General features: G+C 45.7%; 1 long non-coding RNA gene across 1 annotated transcript in view; it reads right to left on the bottom strand.

The window, feature by feature from the left end:
- The window catches only part of LOC147797137 (uncharacterized), a 47,531-nt gene extending 34,278 nt beyond the window's left edge, over positions 1–13,253 (bottom strand). Inside the window, exon 1 of the long non-coding RNA XR_015427375.1 lies at positions 12,897–13,253. This is a non-coding gene — a long non-coding RNA (uncharacterized LOC147797137). The remainder of the gene's footprint in view (positions 1–12,896) is intronic.
- Positions 13,254–15,247: the final 1,994 nt, after the last annotated feature.

The following is a 15,247-nucleotide window of genomic DNA, read 5'->3' as shown; positions in this document are numbered from 1 at the left end:
TCGCAGTGTCCTTTGTGAAAAACCAATCTGCCTTCTAATTCATTAACATTCCTCTGACTCATAACCTCGCCTTGCTCAGACGTCAGAAGATGCAGTCAGGGCACCACATCATCCGGGACTAGTCTGCGCTGCATCAGTGTGGGCCACGCCTTAATTAGGATAAAAACCCCGACCTGACACAGACAAACACGAAGATTACCCGCTGCTCAAATCTGATACAAACGTTTGTCGATACGGCGGGGGGGATTCAGAGTGTTCGCGAGGGGGGATACGAGGCTGGCCCTCCCGGATTTGCATGGGAGACGTGCCGTTAGGGCGGCTGTACGCGGTTATCCAGCGTGGCGCGTTGATTGTGTCGGCCGGCCGAGCGGAGCGGCCTACGTGCCCACGGACTTCCTACGTGCTCTCCGCTACTTCGATCGCATTTGCGATAACTTTCTGTAATGTACAGACTTCCAGCGTGCAGACGGCTAGGGTAATTTTTGTCTTCTTTCATGCTGCCTCTCATTTTTTTTTCTTTTGGACAGAGGGAAGCTTGAATCGCAAACCGGCTTGACTAAAGTGTCTGGTTAATTTGGCATGAGGGCAGGATGGACCAACTGAGCGATCCGGTGCCTAAATATCAAGGACTCTTTCATCTTCGAGTCACATTTCAGTTCAGAGTTGGAGATTATGAAAGATGAAATTGCAATTAATTTCTCCTTAAAGATCGGTTGATGTATGAGGAAGGGCACGCCATGCACTTGCCCCCCCCCCATGGAACAAGCCCTAATGGTAACACATTACTCCTTGTGACCCCTTGAAATACCCAGGAATGATGCGACAGAATGTCTTCACTAGGCATTATGGAAAGGTATATGCCGTGTGACAGAGAAGCGGCACAGGATAGTCTTTGAATCTCATGCTCGCAGTCATTTTTGCGGGATAAAAATGACACGAAGTTTGGCTGATTGCCAAACGATGAATGGGTCCCTATCCATGCCATTATTTCGTGCATTTTTTTTTTCAGGAAACAAAATGATGAAAAACTGTAGCTTGGTGTGAATCATTCGCACAGTGCGAATATTCGGGAAGAACGCATTTACATGTACATGTAAAACAGGTAACCTGAAAATGACGTCACCCTAAAGAATACAAGAAGTCGTGTGCATTTTGCATTCAGTTGTTTGGGTATTTAGGGGATTGGTTTATACAGCCCTTACGTCCTCAGGTAATGCTCTTTGCAAATTAAGCAAATTTTATATTTTAATTTGATTCTCCTCCCTCTGTTCTAGAAATAAAGTAATTGATTTCAGCACATAAACACACACAATTTTACGCTTAAAATCACTTTCCAGTTATGTGCAGTTTGAAAATATGCGTACGAGACTAGCCGTTTACTTGAATCTCTGCCGTATTTGTACTTGAGGGCGGTTAAAACATTCTCATCTCCATCCAATTAGCCGACAGCCAATATTTCCCGCCCAATTTTAACAAAGGTTTACCAGCGAGAGACGATTGCTGTAATCGATTTTGAAAAGTCATGGATGGTGTTGTGACATTATGACCTCACGCCATAAACATTCGCCCAGCGCTTTTCAACGCCAGATATTATTGCCTATTCTTGGCGAAGGCAGCCTTATCGATTCTGTTTTCATTAACCGTTATTCCAAAATGACGAAAGTGCTTCATTTTCCGCGTCCAGGTTTTTGTCGCTCTTTTTTTTTGAAACCCAAAAGCATTCTTCGGCTAAACACAGTGAATATTAAGATCTGTCTTTTGAATAGCACGTCGTAATTTGGGATAACGATTGGATTTCTCTCGAGTGGAATCTACAGATTCGCTTTCTTGCCGGCCAATTTCGACCGAAATGCGAGAAACAAGTTAATGAGTGTGGGTTCTGCAGGGGCGGTACAAAAGGGAACACCAATCATCGGCACCATGGCAACTGAGTGGGGGTCTTTCTTCCCTTTTTTTTTGGCATCCCAGAGAGAGACTGCTGTTCAGCGGAAGACCTGACGATTGCCGCGGTGCTCCCGACAAGATCCACGGCTAACAAGGCTGGTCAAGAATGGAGAGGGGGACAAGCCGTTTCAATTACCTGTAGCGATTGGATGGAACTCGCTACACTGCAGTCATTATGTTCAGCAACTTAGGAACTGACTACCCAGGAAAAACGAAGGCCTTTAGCCTACATCGTTGTGACTGCATTATTTCATCAACAAAATCCATATTTCGATTTCATTTTTGGTGTGCTCTTTTCACAATGCGTGCTTTAGTGTGTGGAAGAACCTATTTTTTTTATTTTTATTTTTATTTATTTATTTTGGACTGCACGGAAACATTTCTGCGTTAACCTTGAGAGAATCCCTGTCATATAAGTGTTGAGCGACTCGAATTGGAAAGAAAAGCATGAAAGCTATTGTAAATCAATGTGGATGTTCGGAATAACTTTCCCCACTAAATTAGTGTCATTTCAAATATCATTTCCGCGACAGCAGGTGGCGACTTCAAAATATAGAAGATTTCGAATTAAGAATCGGAACAGAATAGACTTGGTTTGATATAGCAATCAATTCATTCTCAGTGACTGAAAGCCTTCAGAAACAGTCATTTCGATGGAATATCGACAAAAGGAAGGAAGTGGAGGAGAGCTTTTGGTATTGATCGCATTTTGCGCAAACTGCGAGCACCCTCCCTTCTTGAACGGAGGAAAGCAGGCGGTCAAGTGAGCCTCCTCTCCCTGTAGAAACTGCGAAGGTGACACTCTTGTTGGCTTACCGTACGATCGAACTGGGACTGGTGTAATATGGCAATGCTAACGGTGGTTACATGTATACGCGGTACTTACAGACTTTAGGGCAGTGCCAGCGGTGTTAAATTTACACACTGCAGTTAGGATCAGTGGTCCTTAAGGACAGTGCCATTGGTGTTAAATTGATAGACTGCAATCAGGACCAGTGGTCCTATTGGACAAAATATCAGTGGTGTTAGATTTGTTCACTGTAGTTAGGACCAGTGGTCCAACAGGACAACACCAGCGATGTTAAGTTTATTCCCTGAAGTTAGGACCCATGATCCTGTAGGACAACACTGGCGGTATTACATTTACACTGTAGTTAGGATCAGTGGTTCCATAGGACAACACCAGTGATGTTAAGTTTATGCATTGCAGTTAGGACCCATGATCCTGTAGGACAACACTAGAGGTATTACATTTACACTGTAGTTAGGACCAGTGGTCCCATAGGACAGTGCAAATGATATCCAATTTAACATTGCAGCTTTTACAATTCTGTACCGTGCACGTGAATTCTAGTAACTGAATCACCTATATAAACAAGATAAACACCGCTCGTTTGATTATGCATCCACTCTTTTAAGCAAGGATCTTACTTTTGTTGCTGAGGCTTTGGGGTCAACACCGGCCCACCCAGGAGGTGCGATATTTTTTTTTTGACATGCCGCTATGTCAGACCGTCAAAATCGATGGCCGCTGGAGTCCGCCGTGCCGCCGATACCGGCACTGCCGTGCCAAACTCTTCTTCTCCCCCTGCGGTACAGACTCGAACGAGACGCCCTGGCGTAAAAGCTTGTGTCAAACCTGGCTGACACGGTGCGTGAACGACGTACTAAATGGCTCTCTTATGCATATAAAGTCGACGACTGCTTGCACCAGCCATGGAGATCAGTCTTGAATAAGCAGTTATAAGATCTTAAACTAAAACAGAAACGTACAAATTCACAGATTTTTTGTTTAAAATTTGTAACAAAAGCTTTCAATATGAAGAACCATAAGTTGACCTGTTAATGACCACATTTCGACAGATAATAATTGGCGTTTTTCCCTCGAACTCAAAGCTTCCAGTTTGTATGCACTGAAGTTAGTTGCATTACCAGATCAATCACTAGTCTTCATGTACCCGATGAAATCAACAGATATTGCGACAATCGTCGCAATTTGTTTTCCCACACAACATGCCGGTGCAACTGCTCGGCCGTACACAACACTGGCTCTGCACCCTTTGAGTGCAGTCGAAAATTTGGTGATTTGGACTGGCCAATGAAAGACCAGCTCGAAGTTTCCAACAGCTCTGCCATCTTTGAGCATTTCAGCCCACGAAGTGGCCCATTCATTGATATGTATAACCCTGTCTACACGACACCCATGGACCGCAGAAAGGGTGCTGTATTCATCACTTGGTAATTTCATCTCCGCTCGCGTTACCTCCCAGATCCGGAGAGGTGTCAGCGCGACATTTTTTTTGTTGGTTCCAACCATGCCACCCTCGCTGTACCCTTTGCCTTGTACACACCCCTATTCGCCCTCTCTATCGCGTCCTGGCGGCGACTATACTCATACTGGCCCCCTCCGAGATTTAGCAGGGAGGAAACCCGTTTCTTTAGCGCGAAACATCGTGTCGAGTTTCAAGTATTTTTCGCTTCGCGACGCGACCGACCCCCTTTTTTACGAGCGGGCGAAGACCGCTGAGGGTACAGTGCGCTGCCTGGGCCAGGCCGTGTGTAATTTTTCCCCCTCGTTACTGTGCTCTACAGTGTGCAACTTGATGAGGGGGTTCGGTCCGGGCGATGAAGGACGCCACTTACCGGCCCAATATTGCTTCCGATATTGCCACCTTTCCTCGGTAAAACATCTTGCCTTTAGTCTTTCTCTTTCTCCTTCAGTATACACCGAGCCAATCTTTGATTATAAAACACTTGCAGATAACAGCGGTGTGGGTTACTGGAAACAGATTTTTTTTTTCCACGACGCGACTGGATCAACCTAGTGGAAAATATATACTTGTTGTTGGAGATAGTGCGTGACTGAGGTGGAGAGTTCGCCGTAAATGGTTTGTGATTTTAAAAAAGTGCAAGGGCTATGCACTTTTAGGACTGAATGAATCAACCCCCCCCCTTCCGCCCCCCTTTCCCTTAACACAAAAGGTCCGCTGCATGCAGAACTTTAATTTATACATAGCCTGCCTGGGACAATACTCATTTAACGCAGCAACGTACAGCATGCATACATGCCATTATCAGCTGATCTCATGTACGGTCGAATATTCCAACGACTGACAGATGTCATTTTCTTGGCCTTTGTATATCCCCCCTCACCTTCTCCCTAGTTTTCATTCATTAATTGTGGTTACCAGAAACTGATTGATTGCTCCATTTTAAAACACTGTGATCATTACGGGGAATTTTTTTCTCTCATGCAGGATGCATGACAAATCTCGAACGCGATTCATATACTGAGAAATGTGCGGCACATGGCACTTAAGATTCGTTCATGAAAGTGCAGCTTCCCACAAAGTGAGTATCAATGTTTGGTAATATTATAATTTTAATTTTTTTTGGGCGGGATATGGTGAATATTCGAACTACGGAAATTGGACCACAAGTACAAATTCTCACCACATATCTAATCACAATGTTCCAATTCTACATCTACTGCAAAGAAAAGAACTGTCGTTTAAACATAAAAGTGAAAAAAAATTACACAGTAATTACAAACAAAGCCTTTACCTCTAAAATCCTGCCACTTTGCCCGAAACAGACGATCCTGATTTCCCATCGCGGAGTGCCCGAATTAAAGAAATGGACGGGCAGAGGCCGGTTTAGAATTTCATTCATTTTCTGCCTGTGTAAGATCGGTTTACCCTGCTCTGGTGTCGGTACTGTACCAGAGGTTATGAAAAGGGCCGGGCGATGCTCGAATAATTGTATGAATCTTCAAGATTCAGAGGGTGATGGAAGATTGCGGCACGGGGCTGCAGGGTTAGGAAAGCAACCAGAGTCTCATGTCTTTGCATGAAACAGTAACGACTTAAGATTTAGCCGCCATTTCTTTTTCTGTCAACGCGGTACGACCCTCTGACGACGGGCACCGGACCGGACGGTGCGCCAACAGCCACCTGGGGGGCCCAGCACCGTTGGCCCCGGGAGTGGGAAACGGCGCGACCCGCGCAGAGCCTGTGCCGAGTCCGGGAAAAAAATAATGATAATTCGGCTTAGGAGTCCAACAACACAGATCAGGTGATCGAGTGACCCGGCCTTACGCCCGGGTCGCTCGCCTTACACACACGAGGGACCCAACTGGCTCTAATCTTTACCAACTGCGGACGGCGTACCAAGGTGTTTGTATCGGATCACAAAACTTCACGCTGTCACTGGAAGTTGCAGAAACTGCGATTATATCCAGAAAAATTCGTGACAAGCCTCTTGTGACAGACGTGCACAGGTCGCTCCTGTTCGGTTTTCTCGTAAATTCACGACCCGCCAGGGCAGACGCTATACCCCCAGCGCGTACACAGCGGTTGCGTGGTACAATGCTGGGTCAGACTTGCCGAAAATGGGCGAATGGAAGTGTCGGGCATGGGAAAAACCTGATCCCACTTTGAGTCTGTACGTCTCTACCTGTGTTCGGGAAACTACCTCAAAAGCAATGAAATAAATCATATCCAATGGATAACTCAATATTTTTTATTTATTTCTAGATTTCAAAGGTGTCTTTATGGAATTGTGCATACAAGTTTAAGGCCTATAGCAAAATAATTTTATCGCGTTTAGTTTGTCACATGACTCTAGTGAAAACATTTCAAAGGTGTGTTGGTACTAAACCAAACACTGAATATGAAATTTGGTCGATATGAATACTGGTTGCGACATAAGAAAAATGATTTCAAGCGCCAACGTGACCTTTGTACATCTCTAAGTTTTAAAACTTCTGACCATTGTGTGTATTTTGGTCTGCTGTAATGTACCATAAAATAACTCTTATGATCACACGATGTTGGACCACTCGTATAATTTGTTTTTCCACGATGCCTTCGGATTTTGTGCAGGCGTGTAATCCTGTCGACCGACGGCAGACTTTCAGTGTGATAATGTGTATCTACAATACCGTATCACGGAGCGATAGGCTTTACTATGTGTGAGTACACAGTGTATTGTGGGCTTAGCGCATCATTACCGCCTGCCATCGGATCGTGTACACAGTGCGGCAATATAATCAACACGATTCGACCTTGATTACATTCGCAGACGAAATTATAAAATAAAAGTCTGGAAATGGCATACTGCTGACATTATTCCCGGACGGCCAGCCTATGGGCTGAAGTCTCCCACACGAGGGACTCGCCTCAAGAAATTTTAATTTCCTATTACAGTTCAATCCCTACGCATCAATTTGAGCGTGTATAATTCCATTCATTTGGGCCAACATTTTTGAGCTTTTTCTTTTTATCTGTTTACAGTTATGATGCGGGAAATCACCCATGCCTTGGCAACAATGTCTCGTATAATTACTGAATTAGTCATGGCGGCCCGTCTAACTGCTACGAAAACTCAATACCCCCCTCCCCCCAAAAAATGCGGGTGAGATGATTTTTTTTCCCCAAGGAAAGATTAATGTATGCGGTATATAGCCAAGCAGCGAACTAATTGATTCGTAAATGAGCCGTTTATCTCACGGCCTTCGCATTCGCACCAAACAAATGTCGTATAGGAGCCTGCAAAGGGGAAACTTCGTTATTGCACATGCGCGTTCACTGGTAGTGATGCTGCCCAAACGCGAGGCACTGTAGCGGTCAGCCACTTCTACTCTGACCTACATGTCCGTCGATATGCTCTCCTGCGATCGCGTGGGACGGACGTTCATAATTTGCAACAATTTTTGCTCGGGACAAAAGTCAGAAAAATTAAGTCCGTGCTGTCGGCCCCCTCGGCAAGAGCAAGGCCCAGGTATACAAGCGTCACAATCCTCCCGTGCAAACTACATAATTGAGGTCCAAATTGAACGCCCAAGAAAGAAAGAAACGAACTAGAAAAAGAAAGAGGGTAGTGCGAAAGAAAGAGAAAAACCCTGGATTGCAGAAACAGGGACAATTGTGGAATAAGGTGACCAGGTGATACCCCGGGAGCAAGCCAAGCCGGGTTGAGGAGACCTGTGGAGCCGAGGCTTGGCCGGGGGTTATTGCAAGGGAAGACTAGCTACGTTTAGTTCCCCTCCACGCCCGTAGCAGTGAACACCGTAAGTGTTTCACTCATTCTGGATATTACTAACTGAAAGCGTTCTCTCTCCTCTAACACACGCACAAGCCAGGCTCGGAGCAGGCAGCTGGTCATCAATTGGACTGGGCTTTTTGTATCTTTTTTTTGCGTGTCTTTTTTCTGTCGTGTGCACACAGGGTACTATGCTGGCCTAGGCCCACTTGCCGATCACCACTGAGTGGCTATGACGGACGGGGGGATCCATTTTAAGTAGCCTTTGGCGCTATCTCCACTATGGTAGATAGCCGGAATTGAGTCAAGGGCTATGAGGACGGCTTCCCCAGGCTATGGTGGCCTGATTTCTCTGCCGTGCTTCGGGGTAGGATACGACTGAATAATGAAGCCATCAGTCGCACATGTCAAATCGTCACTGGATCGTCACTCAGATTTCCTGAGTGTTTATTCTTTTTTAGTGGAAGGGTTGATTTTCGGTCTTGGTGTCCTCTGAGCATTGTGGGCATCAGAAGTATGCGCGAGTTTCAAACAGGTGCGCCTGCGTCAGCTCATTATCATAACTAATTGTCTTTGATCGAGCGTTTGCGCTTCTGAGCCGGCCGGGCACCTACCAACCAGATTCGGGGCTAAAGACACAATTTCAACACACTTGTTATGGAAAACAATTGCCCTCTGAAATGTTAATTTTCGCACTTTGTATGAATATCGAAATTATGCAAAGCTTGGCATTACAATAATAACAACCAGCAGACTGATGGTCCGGTATTTAAGTCCATGTTATGCATAGCACTGTTATAGCATTACACGTGTAAGTTCCGTCCAAATATTGTGTATGTATTTTTACACGAAAAGACAGTGAAAACGTCTCTAAAGCGATTTTTAGGCATGCCTATGAGCGACACTGCAGTTCTGAGTGGAAAACCGTGGAATCAGAGACAAGAATCGTAAGCCTCGGCCACATAATCTTATGAAATCGGAGCCATGTTTTGCTGAGACCCATGCGGCCGCTTCGGGATTCTCATTCCCCGGCCGCGGAGTCCGTCGATTGAAAAAAAAAAGGCACGGTTGTTTTCGAATCCAGCGTGTCCTTCGCCTGGTTCGCCAACCGTTGGCCCCGCGCGCATTTACGGCGGAGCATGGGCTCGACATTCACGGTCGGGAAGAATCCTTCCGCACCGGTCTCGAATTAAATGGTATGTCAGCACACAAACAAAAGCAACACTAACTGTTTTTTCTTTTACTTCGAAGGAATTGGGGTTGTGGGAAGCTGACCATTAGAGGTGTTCCCTCGGCTTATTGTGTGACGTATTTTATTGGCTGACCGACTTGTATTGTCAAGACTCTGACCTCAAAACTTCCAGGGCCGGACGACGTGTAACCTTGGCCCAATAATTGATCGCAGCGTAACACGGGTAGCTATGTCTTGGGTGTCTGTTGATTTGGTCGGTCCCTTAGCGGACGTCGGGCCAAGAAATGAAACTGACCAGGCCCTGAGAATCCGTGGACTTAATCCCCGAACAACTGGCGAAACAATAAACAAAAGAAGGCCTAAATAATTCTTCAGCCTAGCAAGGAGTCACGAAAAAGGGGGAATTTCATTAGACACTGCACTTTAGCTTGACCGAGGTTTGTTTTTTTTTGGCGATAATGTGTTCAATCTAGCTTTACTTTCCTGGTCCTTTCTCCGTGGTCTGTTTTTGTCCCTGGCAAAAATTTCATGTTGGTTTTGCTGACAAAGAGTTCGATACAGCGTCGAAGCCCATTCGATGACCCCTTTCCCCGAAATAAATGGAATAGAAGAATGGAAAAAAATCTGTTCTCAGTTAACCTAATTTCGTTCAATCATGAAAGTTCACGAGGATGAAAAAGAGCTACATCTGTCTTTTTTCTGCGTTTCATCCTCCAGTGAGTTCCTTGGTCCCAGTACTTTCCCCTAATTGTTCAGATCAGCTGTGGAAAATTTTCAACAACAACAAAGAAAACATCCATTGGTATAAAGGCAGTCATCAATGTATGAGCTTTAGGAGAAGTTGCAGGACGGCGTGTTCAGGCTGCATTATACGCGACACATGGTAGTTGACACATCGAACGCGTCATTGTCATCGCCTGTCTCGTCTGCCAGAGCTGACGCGATCCAAACGGTCACATTTGTGGGGGGTGCAAAGGCATACTACAGGGAAACGCTGTACGTACAATGTGCACGGGACGCCGCGGAAGGCGTCCATTGAAGGGTTGAGGGAGGCGTGGATAAAGGGGGGGGGTCTGCGGGTCGATATCTACGCACTGTGACTTGTATAGCGCAGACTTGATGAAAATTCAATCATTGGACTGGAAAGCAACTGTCAAACAGGATCGGCTGCCTCGTTCGTTCGAACTTGGACCCGAAACTGCAGCATGTGGACGGCAAGGCAAAAAGAGTGTTTTTTTTTTGTCTGAGGGCGTTCGGTAATAGCAGGGTCGTTCTTTGTTAAACATTTTAATGCCCTTCTTTAGTGGCCTGTCCCTGTATGTACGTAGTTTAATTCATTGTCTGTCTACATCACACATGGTCTTTTTTTTCTTCATTGGTTTGACCGTTTCGCTGATTTCAAGATCACATAAAAATTTCCTCGTCGAGTTTGTACCGCAAAAGATCCCAAAACGACTTCATCCGCAAAAAGTGAACCCAAACCACATGTCACATTCAGACATGAACATGAATAATTCCGCTGTGATAAATTTAAAACGCTCTTGTTTATATTTAAAACACTCGGAGTAACTTTATATTCGTGAACAAGGCACGTGCATTGTTTTATTGTAATGAAAAACCGAATTCGTTTTTAAAAGTCCTACTGTCCGTTGCCATGGCAACCACTTCGAGTACCACTCCATAGTCTTATATGAAGCGTGTTTGAGGAGTGACTGGAAATTTACATTATTTGATCATTTGGTTCAAACGGCAGCCATTACTTACTTGTAATTCTTACATTTACACTTGAAAATCCTAGTTGTGTTATAATTATTATGAACACCGGCGGTGTTGCTGTTAAAAAAATCTGTTTTTGCACAGTACATAATGCGACCAAATCCTTATCTTAAAAATTAATATTTGCGATCGAACAGTGTTAAAGAGTCCTGCATAATATTCAGTCCGAGACGGTTTGTTGGGAGACGGGTCATACGAGTCATCGGATCTGGGTCGTACACTTTCTTTGTACGGCATTCCTGTAATTAGAAATTCCTCGACAACTGATCGCTCCTGACAGAACTGAAAGCGTCACATACGGACGACCAAAAGTCGACCTGACTGGGGGACACAGCAAGCGAGGGACACCACACTCGGCGGTTCATCCGCCACCGAAGCGCGGACGACGGGGCTGACCCTTGTCCCCCGCATTACCCTACTTGTCACCGCGCACAACCTTTCCTCCGGGCGACAGAAGGAAAACGAGGGAACGAGCTGCCGACATCGAGCAAGGCCAAGTGCGTTATCCTTGGGGGGGGGCCTCTTTTGTTAATTCCGCGAAGTGGGCCAAGCCACTGGCTTGACCCCGATTTACCAAATTGGACCTCTTTATCTCTTTTCCTTTTTCTTTTCCTGTATAAATCGAAGCAGTCGTTTCTTCTCTCGCTGCTCCCCGCTCTCGTGTCCGGTAAATTGCGCTGACACCTATCGTTTCCCGGTAAATAAGAAGGAGGAGCCGTTGCTCGCCTCCTCGACGGGGCCATGGTGGTGAAATCAGCCCTCGGACTCCTGGCCCCGCGTTATCGTATATTAACCAGCACACCTCCCAAACACTCCCGGTAATTCGGCTCTCGCCTAGACCCGCCGAAAGGAGGTGTTCCGTCTACTGGCGGAGCCCCATTTTTTAATGCATAATGATTATCTTTTCTAACTCTGTTGGCGGCCAAAGGAGCGATGTGGTTTTCGAACTCACAAGTGAGGCCTAGGTTTTATTATTAGTAGTAGTAGTATAATTTTATCCAGCGACAAGTGATGCAGTCCGATTTCCATCATGGAATTAATCAAATTTCCATCACGCCTTTCATGATCTTCTTTACCAGCTAGTCCTTTTTGGCTGCGGTTTTTCTGACCGAAATACATATGCTCCAAAGTGTGTGCCAAACTAATGTCGATACAAAAGTTGGTCTCCTTTTAGTTGATCGAGAGCTGCGTACAGTCAAACATCTATGTACTGATTTTTTCTTCAGTGACTTCAAAAGGTTGTACATGATCATAAAATTCTTTCATGTCAGAACTGCAATTTCAAGGAAAGAACGATACTAGTACACGGTCGCAAACTCCATCCACTAGAATCTTATCCCAGAAGCACTCAGTGAATATTCTAATGCAATGCATTTATGTTAAAACCCGTGTACACAACAGCTGTGCAGATATACCGTGTACTTTCCTGTGGGACATTTTTTTTGCTATTCTGGAGAGGAGACTAGTCTTCACACCTCGTGGAAGCTTTTCCAGTTGAAATGTCGGACACTACTCTCTTTGAAAAAAAAAACTCCACAGCCACGACTATAGCCTTTTTCAAGCCGAGTTTCCCAAGCGTCTTGTTTTAGAAAAAAATCACAGTGAGTTCATGTGATGTAAAAGCGCCTGAGCTTTTTGAACGCCCCCAATGGTCATGAAATTCCACGTTACTTGACAAATACATCTCGCGTGCGCAGTGCTTGCGGCGGTACGAACGTAGACCAAGTGAAGTATAATTTCCATAAGTAGTCATGTGGCGTTTAGCGGACAAAGTCAGCATTACTGATAAGCAAATGACCGCGTCGATGCCGGTTGGTTCCATTTACAACGTGGCAAAACTAGAAACAGCTATGACGAGATTCATGTCTCGGATGATGATCATAAAGGGTGTGCGATCAGATCCGATTGTTAGCTTACAACGAAGAAATCAATTAACACTCACCTGAAGTGGGCATTTAGCGTCGACGGCCAGAGGCTGAGTAGCGCGGCTTTGAGTGGTACAATCCCTGCAGGGAGGTAACGCCGGGAATCGAACCTCTGCCCGGCTGATCACAGAGATCAGTATCTCTCCCCTAGCCCATGTTATGTTCGCATAGTAGAGCACGCAACTGCTGCAAACCATGTTCTTCTGTGTCCGATCTCGCAATGCATGCAGGCGACATGTGCATTGATGACTGAATTTCTGCCAGACTTTGGCCGACCGACGGGGCTTTATACGATCTCTCCCCCCACACACACGCACACTTAGCCCCTTGCTCCATCGCACCCAAGCCGGCGATTAACTCCAACCGTGGTCGACAGGCCGCCACCCAGATATTCAATTAAATGAGCCGAGACCCCGGTCTATGTCTTTTTCTTCCCGTGTATCGGTGGACCGTATGCACTTCTCAATTTTCCCGCCTTGCTTGGATGCATTTTTGTCCCCTCCCCCCCTCTCTCTCTCTCTCTCTCTCTCTAGTTTTTGGGCACCTCGTCACTTGGTTCCTGCGACCGATTAATCGTGCACAGCCCAATGCCAAGTCCTTTCTGAGCAAATACGGCCACAATGCCGCGGCGTTTGACTATACGCTTAGGAGTAAAAAAAGGTCTAGCTTCTTTAATTTCGTGTAAATGCAGTGTTGGTCAACACGCCGCCGTGGCGGGCATAAAGGCAGTGCGCGCCCGGCTATTGTCGTCTCACTGCCGGAGATATTGACTGTAGCACTGTGGTGTATCCTAAGTCATCGCGGAGTTGGAAAAATAACACCGGGGCGATTTCAACTTTTTTTCTCTCTGACCTTTTACTGTGGGGCCGAGGCACGAAATCTTGCGAGTCTCAAAAAGCTGGCCACCACCACCGTTAAACCCAACAATTATTGGCGGTGCATGATCGCAGAATGCAGGCGTCATTGTTCACCCCAGCAAACATGGCGTGCATTTTTTATTTTTATTTTTTCGAGATGGCAGCCGAGCGGGGCATGGGGGAGGGGAGCCGATGTGGCCCATTCATGCCCCTTCAGAAGCAATTTGGTTCACTGAGGCAAAAAAAAGTGCAGGTGAGTCCCGCCAAAAAAAAAGATTGGCCAGGTCTGAGACGCATTGTCCACAATATCCGTTTATGCCGTGATAAAACTACTACGAACGGGATTACTGTTACCCGGACAGGGCCCGGGACAAAAGCTACCAAATCACGGCTCTCACTTCCATTTCTTTCAGCCCTTCTCTCTTCGCTCTCTCCATCAGATTCCCTTCAAAAAAAGCTTCGACCCGAACAAAAAAGGATCACCTAATCAACCACTTGCCACTCGATCCCAACTTGGTCGCGTGGTTTATAACGCTGGGTGCACGCCATACAACACACTCTGCGGTTCTGAAGACAGAATGACCCATTAATGGGGAATTGTTGGCACGATGGGAGGAGAACGTGCCCCTGCAACGAGATTGGGGGAAAATTTGACCCGAGAAAAAAGCGAACAAGTTTCCCTGTCTCGCTTTTCATCGAGGAAACAATGCCCGGTCTCTACGGCGTAACGCCGTCCGAATGGCATATTTTCGACCGCGAAATGATTCCATAAATAGTCGCGGTTCGTAGACCGCATATATATATCTGGTACACTCGGCCAAACTTAAAACTGAAGAGAAATGACGTGACATCGTAGAACTACACTTCAAACGGCAGTTGACCCGCCCTCACCCACCCTGCCATCAACCCCAAGCATTATTAATAGCAACACCTCATCTCTGTGTCTCTGGCAAGCTTCGTTCTTTCGTTGGGTCGTGTTCCTGGCTTTCTATCCGCTCTTTCCCAACGTGTTACTGCCGCGACTTATCTGAACTGGTCCCCGTCCCTGTGATATACAGGGACTGGTAGCTAACTGCAGTTCTACGTGGTGATTAGCCTTGTCAGTTTGGATGCTGAATGTTGAAGTTTTTGTCAGACCAATAGCAATGCTTTAACATTGAAAAAACATTTCAGATGGGAGGCGAATTAACATGAGTAGGCCCTACCTATCATTGCTACGCCTCTGTTGATCACAGTGAGTTAATTTATTTTTTAAAGATTAGGCCTATCATTGATAAATCACTTTACTGCAAGTTATTCAAATCAGTAGTTATGGTGTTACATTTTAGATAAATGAATAATTTATGGTAAATGAACAATTTATAGTGAAATTATTTTCGGTAACTGGGAAGAAAAAGCAAAATATGCCATCAGCTCCTTTTTGATTTGTGCATTGAGCGGGCATCGTGTCCTCATGTCCATGTTCATACACTCGGCAGGATTCTGCCGGATTCATTACCCGCAACCGGTCC

Source organism: Acanthaster planci, linkage group LG12 (genome assembly GCF_054643075.1).
Source record: "Acanthaster planci isolate LZ-2023a linkage group LG12, COTS_SCS, whole genome shotgun sequence".
Taxonomy (NCBI): domain Eukaryota; kingdom Metazoa; phylum Echinodermata; class Asteroidea; order Valvatida; family Acanthasteridae; genus Acanthaster; species Acanthaster planci.
This window is presented reverse-complemented; position numbering and strand designations above follow the sequence as displayed.